This window comes from Rhinoderma darwinii, chromosome 6 (genome assembly GCF_050947455.1).
Source record: "Rhinoderma darwinii isolate aRhiDar2 chromosome 6, aRhiDar2.hap1, whole genome shotgun sequence".
Classification (NCBI taxonomy): Eukaryota; Metazoa; Chordata; class Amphibia; order Anura; family Rhinodermatidae; genus Rhinoderma; species Rhinoderma darwinii.
In genome coordinates, this window is record NC_134692.1 from 122,973,862 (window position 1) to 122,981,684 (window position 7,823).

A 7,823-nucleotide genomic window follows, 5' to 3' on the forward strand; every position below is an offset into this window, starting at 1 on the left:
AGAGTATAAAGAGAGACTGCAGAGAGACCCATGAGAGGAAAGTATAAAGAGAGACTACAGAGAAACTCATGAGAGGAAAGTATAAAGAGACACTGCAGAGAGACTCATGAGAGGAGAGTATAAAGAGAGACTGCAGAGAAACTCATGAGAGGAGAGTATAAAGAGAGACTGCAGAGAGACTCATGAGAGGAAAGTACTCTACTTTTGCTTAAAGCCTCACTTCTCAGGTTCTGAGAGCCAGCGGGTGGGTATAATTATGTCCCGGCTCCAGGAAGGGCCCCAAGATTGGGCCTTCTCCTTGGCTCCTGACGCCCCTGAACTTTCCTCCGTTGACCTTTTCTTTTCTGCTCTCGGACTCATTTATGACGAGACTGACAGGACTGCCTTTGCCGAGAGTCAGCTGGTGACCTTACATCAGGGTAAGAGACCTGTTGAGGAGTATTGTTCTGACTTTAGGAAGTGGTGCGTAGCTTCTCGGTGGAATGACCCTGCCTTAAGATGCCAGTTTAGGTTGGGTCTGTCGAACGCCCTGAAAGACCTGCTAGTTAGCTATCCCTCTTCTGACTCCCTAGACCAGGTTATGGCTTTAGCGGTACGACTTGACCGACGTCTCAGGGAACGACAACTTGAACATTTTTGTGTTTTCCCCTCTGACTCCCCCATGATGCCTCCCGAGGTCCCGTTGCTTCGCTCTTCCACGGAAGACTTGGAGGTACCTATGCAACTCGGGGCCTCCGTGTCTCCCCGACAACGTAGAGAGTTCCGCAGGAAGAATGGTCTCTGCTTCTATTGTGGGGATGACAAGCATCAAGTGAACACCTGTCCTAGGCGTAAGAATAAGCAGCCGGAAAACTTCCGCGCCTAAGTGTTCATCGGGGAGGTCACTTGGGCGCACAGGTATTTCCCGTAAATATGAAACGTAATACAATCTTGCTTCCCTTTCAGGTCTCTTTTGGTGGTAGGTCTGCTACCGGCAGTGCCTTCGTCGATTCAGGGTCTTCTGCTAATATCATGTCTGTGGAATTTGCTATGTCTCTAGCTATGCCTTTGATTGATTTGCCTAAACCTGTCCCGGTAGTGGGTATCGACTCCACTCCTCTTGCTAATGGTTATTTTACACAGCATACCCCTGTTTTTGAACTCCTTGTTGGCTCCATGCATTTGGAGCAGTGCTCTGTACTGTTGATGCAGGGATTATCGTCCGATTTGGTTTTAGGCCTTCCCTGGTTGCAGTTGCATAATCCCACGTTTGACTGGAATACTGGGGAGCTTACCAAATGGGGTAATGAATGCTTGACGTCATGTTTTTCTGTTAATTCTATTTCTCACCCTGAGGAGGTGAACACGCTACCTGAGTTTGTTCAGGACTTTGCTGATGTTTTCTCTAAGGAGGCCTCCGAAGTGTTACCTCCTCATAGAGAATACGATTGCGCTATCGAATTGGTACCAGGAGCTAAGCTCCCTAAGGGTAGGATATTTAATCTTTCTTGTCCCGAACGTGAAGCCATGAGAGTGTATATCCAGGAATGCCTGACCAAGGGTTACATTCGCCCCTCTATTTCTCCGGTAGGTGCTGGCTTCTTCTTCGTAGGGAAGAAGGATGGTGGTCTTAGGCCATGCATTGACTACCGTAACTTGAATAAGGTCACTGTAAGGAACCAGTATCCCCTTCCTTTGATTCCTGATCTTTTTAATCAGGTTCAGGGGGCCCAATGGTTCTCTAAGTTTGATCTACGGGGGGCGTATAACCTTATCCGCATCAAAGAGGGGGATGAGTGGAAGACTGCGATTAACACGCCCGAAGGTCATTTCGAATACCTCGTCATGCCCTTTGGGTTGTGTAATGCTCCCGCGGTCTTCCAGAATTTCATAAATGAGATTTTAAGAGATTACCTGGGGGTATTTCTTGTAGTGTACCTTGATGACATTCTGGTGTTTTCCAAGGACTTGTCCTCCCACATTGAGCATGTCAGGAAGGTGCTCCAGGTCCTTCGGGAAAACAAACTGTTTGCGAAAACCGAAAAATGTGTGTTTGGGGTCCAGGAGATACCATTTTTGGGTCAAATCCTCACTCCTCATGAATTCCGCATGGACCCCGCCAAGGTCCAGGCTGTGGCAGGAATGGGTCCAACCTGCCTCCCTGAAGGCGTTACAGTGTTTCTTGGGGTTCGCTAATTATTACAGGAGATTTATTGCTAACTTCTCGGTCATCTCTAAGCCTCTTACGGACCTCACTCGCAAAGGTGCTGATCTCCTCCACTGGCCTCCTGAGGCTGTCCAGGCTTTTGAGGTCCTTAAGAAGTGCTTTATCTCGGCCCCGGTGTTGGTTCAGCCCAACCAAATGGAGCCATTTATTGTGGAGGTTGACGCATCCGAGGTGGGAGTGGGTGCTGTCTTGTCCCAGGGTACCAGGTCCCTCACCCATCATCGTCCCTGTGCCTACTTCTCCAGGAAGTTTTCGCCCACTGAGAGTAACTATGATATTGGCAACCGCGATCTCTTAGCCATTAAATGGGCATTTGAAGAGTGGCGCCACTTCCTGGAGGGGGCGAGGCACCAGGTAACGGTCCTTACCGACCACAAGAATCTGGTTTTCCTAGAATCTGCCCGGAGGCTAGACCCGAGACAAGCTCGATGGGCGCTATTTTTTACCAGATTCAACTTTTTGGTTATCTATAGGGCTGGGTCTAAAAATATTAAGGCCGATGCACTGTCCCGTAGCTTCATGGCCAGCCCTCCTTCGGAGGAAGATCCTGCTTGTATTTTGCCTCCTGGTATAATAATTTCTTCTATTGATTCTGATTTAGTCTCTGAAATTGCGGCTGATCAAGGTTCAGCTCCCGGGAACCTTCCTGAGGACAAGCTGTTTGTTCCCCTGCAATTCCGGCTAAGGGTACTTAGGGAAAATCATGACTCCGCACTATCTGGTCATCCAGGCGTCCTGGGTACCAAACACCTCATTGCCAGAAACTATTGGTGGCCTGGGTTGCCTAAAGACGTTAAGGCCTATGTCGCCGCTTGTGAGGTTTGTGCTAGGTCCAAGACTCCCAGGTCCCGATCAGCGGGCTTACTACGTTCTTTGCCCATTCCCCAGAGACCTTGGACCCATATCTTCATGGATTTTATCACCAATTTGCCTCCATCTCAAGGCAAGTCGGTGGTGTGGGTTGTAGTAGACCGCTTCAGTAAGATGTGCCACTTTGTGCCCCTCAAGAAACTACCCAATGCTAAAACGTTAGCTACCTTGTTTGTCAAACACATCCTGCGTCTCCATGGGGTCCCTGTCAATATTGTTTCGGACAGAGGGGTACAATTTGTTTCATTGTTTTGGAGAGCCTTCTGTAAAAAGTTGGAGATTGATCTGAGCTTCTCCTCTGCCTTCCATCCTGAAACTAATGGCCAAACTGAGAGGACTAATCAGTCTCTAGAACAATATTTAAGGTGTTTTATCTCTGACTGTCAATATGATTGGGTCTCATTCATTCCCCTCGCCGAATTTTCCCTTAATAACCGGGTCAGTAACTCGTCAGGGGTCTCCCCCTTTTTCTGTAATTTTGTGTTTAAGCCACGGTTCTCCTCCGTTTCACCTGGTAGTTCCAACAATCCCGAGGTAGAGGTCGTTCATCGGGAACTGTGCACAGTCTGGGCCCAGGTTCAAAAGAACCTAGAGGCGTCCCAGAGCGTACAAAAAACTCAGGCTGATAGAAGACGTTCTGCTAACCCCTTGTTTATGGTCGGGGATATGGTGTGGTTATCGTCTAGGAACTTGCGCCTTAAGGTCCCGTCCAAGAAGTTTGCTCTCCGGTTTATAGGGCCGTATAAGGTCATTGAAGTCCTCAATCCTCTCTCCTTCCGACTGGAGTTGCCCCCATCTTTTCGAATACACAACGTGTTTCATGCCTCCCTCCTTAAACGCTGCTCCCCGTCCTTGGCTCCCTCGAGGAAACCTCCTGTTCCCGTTCTCACCCCTGAGGGGGTGAAATTCGAGGTGGCCAAGATTGTGGACAGCAAGATGGTCCAAGGCTCCCTCCAGTACCTGGTCCATTGGAGAGGATACGGGCCTGAGGAGAGGACTTGGGTACCCGCCCGGGATGTTCACGCTGGGGTATTGGTCAGGAAGTTCCACCTTCGTTTCCCCAATAAACCAGGTCCACTTAGTAAGGGTCCGGTGGCCCCTCATAAAAGGGGGTGTACGGTAAAGGATCTGCCTGGCACAACTTCTGTGTATACGCCCATAGGTAATCAGTCTGGACCTGAGTCTATGTCTCTGAGACTGACTCCATCTTCCACCACTCAGGATGGCAGGCTTAGGAGTGGGAGAGCCTATCGCAGCCTGGCCAGACGGAGCTAGCTCCCGCCCTCTGTCTATTTATACCTGCCTTTCCTGTTCCTCCTTTGCTTGTGATTCTTCTCGTGTGGTTTCCTGGCCCTGCTACAGCTCCTAACTATTTGACCCTGCTCCATACTGACCCTGGCTTACTGACTACTCTCCTGCTCTGCGTTTGGTACCTCGTACACTCCTAGTTTGATTCGGCTCGTTCACCACTCTTGTTGCTCACGGTGTTGCCGTGGGCAACTGCCCCATTTCCCTTAGCTTTGTGTACCCTTGTCTGTTTGTCTCGTGCACTTACTGAGCGTAGGGACCGTCGCCCAGTTGTACCCCGTCGCCTAGGGCGGGTCGTTGCAAGTAGGCAGGGACAGAGTGGCGGGTAGATTAGGGCTCACTTGTCTGTCTCCCTACCCCCATCATTACAATGCAATTTAATTTGCTATCTTGGCCAATCAGATGTTCCAAGGGGCTCATGTGCCACCTCCTAATTTTTTTGGTAAATAAGACTGCCTAGTCAGGAGAAGCTGGCACATGAGCCCATTCACTGCTGATGATATGCCCAAATATCTCTGGTGTCTTCATTTACATATCATAGACCAGAAGTTGTGGACCAGCTATACCCATTATCACCTCTAGATTCCTGAATATTACAGTAATACAACTAGTACTGCAGAAAGGAGACACTACAACCTGCTAAATATGTTCTGTAGCTTGTGTATTTATTAGTCATAGTAGACGACGCTATTTAATACAGAGGCAAGCAGTAAAAAAAACATTTATTGCCCAGTGTACGTTTTTACCAATGGTACACTATGTACAATGTATGCCAATACGGTAGTCTATGTCGTAACCTTCTGCTAGGGATATACATTGGAAAATAGTTCAGACGTAGGGTATGTTCACACGAGGGCGTCCGTTACGGCTGAAATTACGGGGATGTTTCAGCCTGAAAACATCCCCGTAATTTCAGCCGTACCGGCATGTGCAGGCGCTTGAACGCCGCGTCAATTACGGGCGTAATTAGCGCTGCTATTCATTGGAGTCAATGAATAGCGGCTCCAATTACGGCCAAAGAAGTGACAGGTCACTTCTTCTACGCGGGCGTCTATTTACGCGCCGTCATTTGACAGCGGCGCGTAAATTTACGCCTCGTGTGAACAGACAAACGTCTGCCCATTGCTTTCAATGGGCAGATGTTTGTCAGCGCTATTGAGGCGCTATTTTCGGGCGTAATTCGGGGCAAAAACGCCCGATTTACGTCCGTAAATAGGCCGTGTGAACATACCCGTACTCTTCGGATGGAAGGCTCAAACTCAGTGTGAGTAGAGCCTTACAGGACGCAATAAACTTATTGCATTTTACAAGGAACTTGTAACTTCTTAACATCCACCAGTTCAACATTTTACAGTGCCAGTGGTCATGAAAGGGTTACTCCTATATTATAAAGGGATGGCGTATCACTATGATCAATAGGGGTTAAACCTCAGGGACCCGCACCAATCCTGAGAATGAAGGGGCCGCGGCACCCTTTTACCTGCACAGCAGCTTCTCCGGCCTCTCTCTGTGCACTGAATTGCAGCATGGCCACATTATAATGAACGGTTTGCATGCAGTTCCCTGCACAGCCAAGTGCCCAGGAGCACCGCTGTGGAGGGCAAACTTAGAAAGGGATGAAGCACTCAATCAGTGCTGCAGCACCTTAATTCTTAGGATATTGTGGGTACCAGAGCTCGGACCCCCAAAAAGATAAAGTGCTGGCATATTCTAGGAATATTCTATCACTTTATAAGTTGGGGGGAAAAACCTTCAATAGCAATGTCCACTCATTTATTGGAAAACTATAACTCTCAGCGTATCCTGAGAGCTGCAGACATTTAGGGCATGTCGGGGCTTGTGGTTTTTCTATAAACTTGTGTCCCAGAGGTATGTTTAGATTTAAACTTTTTTTTTCATCTGTAGAGGTAAACATAGTTTCTGCATCAAAAATCATGATATCAATCCGGATGTTATATATCAGAATTCAAACCCAAAAACTCCTGTGTCCCAGACAGCAGCTCTTCTCATTGAGTTACTGGTGATACTGGACAGCTCCAGTGCTGAATCTATGTTCTAGATCAAAGTTTCCCAACCTTTTCAGGCTTGAGGCACCCCAGGAAAAAAAATAATTCGTAGGGCACCCGTTACAAAAAATTGTTTACAAAACGACAAAAAATAAGCACTACACTCTTAGGCCTCATGCACACAAACGTATTTTTTCCCTCCCGTAAATACTGGTGTAAATACGTGTCCTTGGTCACACGTATTCGACCCGTATTGCACCAGTATTTACGGACCCGTGCCCGTAAATACGTGTCCGGTGTCATCAGTATTCCACCTGTATTTACGGGCACGTTTTCGCTGCAAAATTGCACTGCACTAATCGGCAGCTCCTTCTCTCTATCAGTGCAGGATAGAGAGAAGGGGCAGCCCTTTCCAAGGTAAAAGTAAAAGAATATCATACTTACCCGGCCGTTGCCTCGGTGACGCGTCCCTCTCTTGACATCCAGCCCGACTTCCCTGGATGACGTGGCAGTCCATGTGACCGCTGCAGCCTGTGAATGGCCTGTGATTGGCTGCAGCGCTCACATGGGCAGAAACGTCATTCCGGGAGGCCGGACTGGAGGAAAAAGCAGGGAGTTCTGGGTAAGTATGAACTTTTTTTTATTTTACAGGATGATCTATATTGTGATCGGTAGTTTCTGTCCAGGGTGCTGAAAGAGTTACTGCCGATCGTTTAACTCTTTCAGCACCCTGGACAGTGAATATTAACTGACGTCTCCTAGCAACGCTCCCGTAATTACGGGCGCACACACGTAGTCACCCGTAATTACGGGATCCCCATAGACTTCTATGGGCCTGCCCGTGCAGTAATTACGGCCTGAAATACGACATGTTCTATATTTTTTAACAGCCCGGGCACCTTCCCATAAGCATACGGGGAGGTACCCGTGGCCAATAGAAGTCTATGGGCCCGTAATTACGGCCCGTAATTACGGGCGTTTTTACGTTAATGTGCATGGGGCCTTAGGATATGTTCACACAGCGTTTTTTTGTAAGGCAGAAACTAAAAATCTGCCTCGAAATTCCTTTTTTTTTGCTGTGTTTTTTGCAAATTTTTTTAAGCCATTGAAGCAAATGCAAAAACTCCACGCAAAAAATCACCAAACGGGCACCGCAGGTATTTTCTGCCTCCTATTAATTTCAATGGGAGGTCAGAGGCGGAAACCACTCGAAGACCATCAGCCCCCCACTCACAGTAAATTTACCATCAACCCCAAACTCACAGTAAAATGACCATCAGCCTCCACTCACATTAAAATAATCAGCCCCCCACTCACAATAAAATGACCATCAGCCCCCACTCACAGTAAAATTACCATCAGCCCCCACTCACAGTAAAATTACCATCAGCCCACACTCACAGTAAAATGACCATCAGCCCCCAACTCACAGT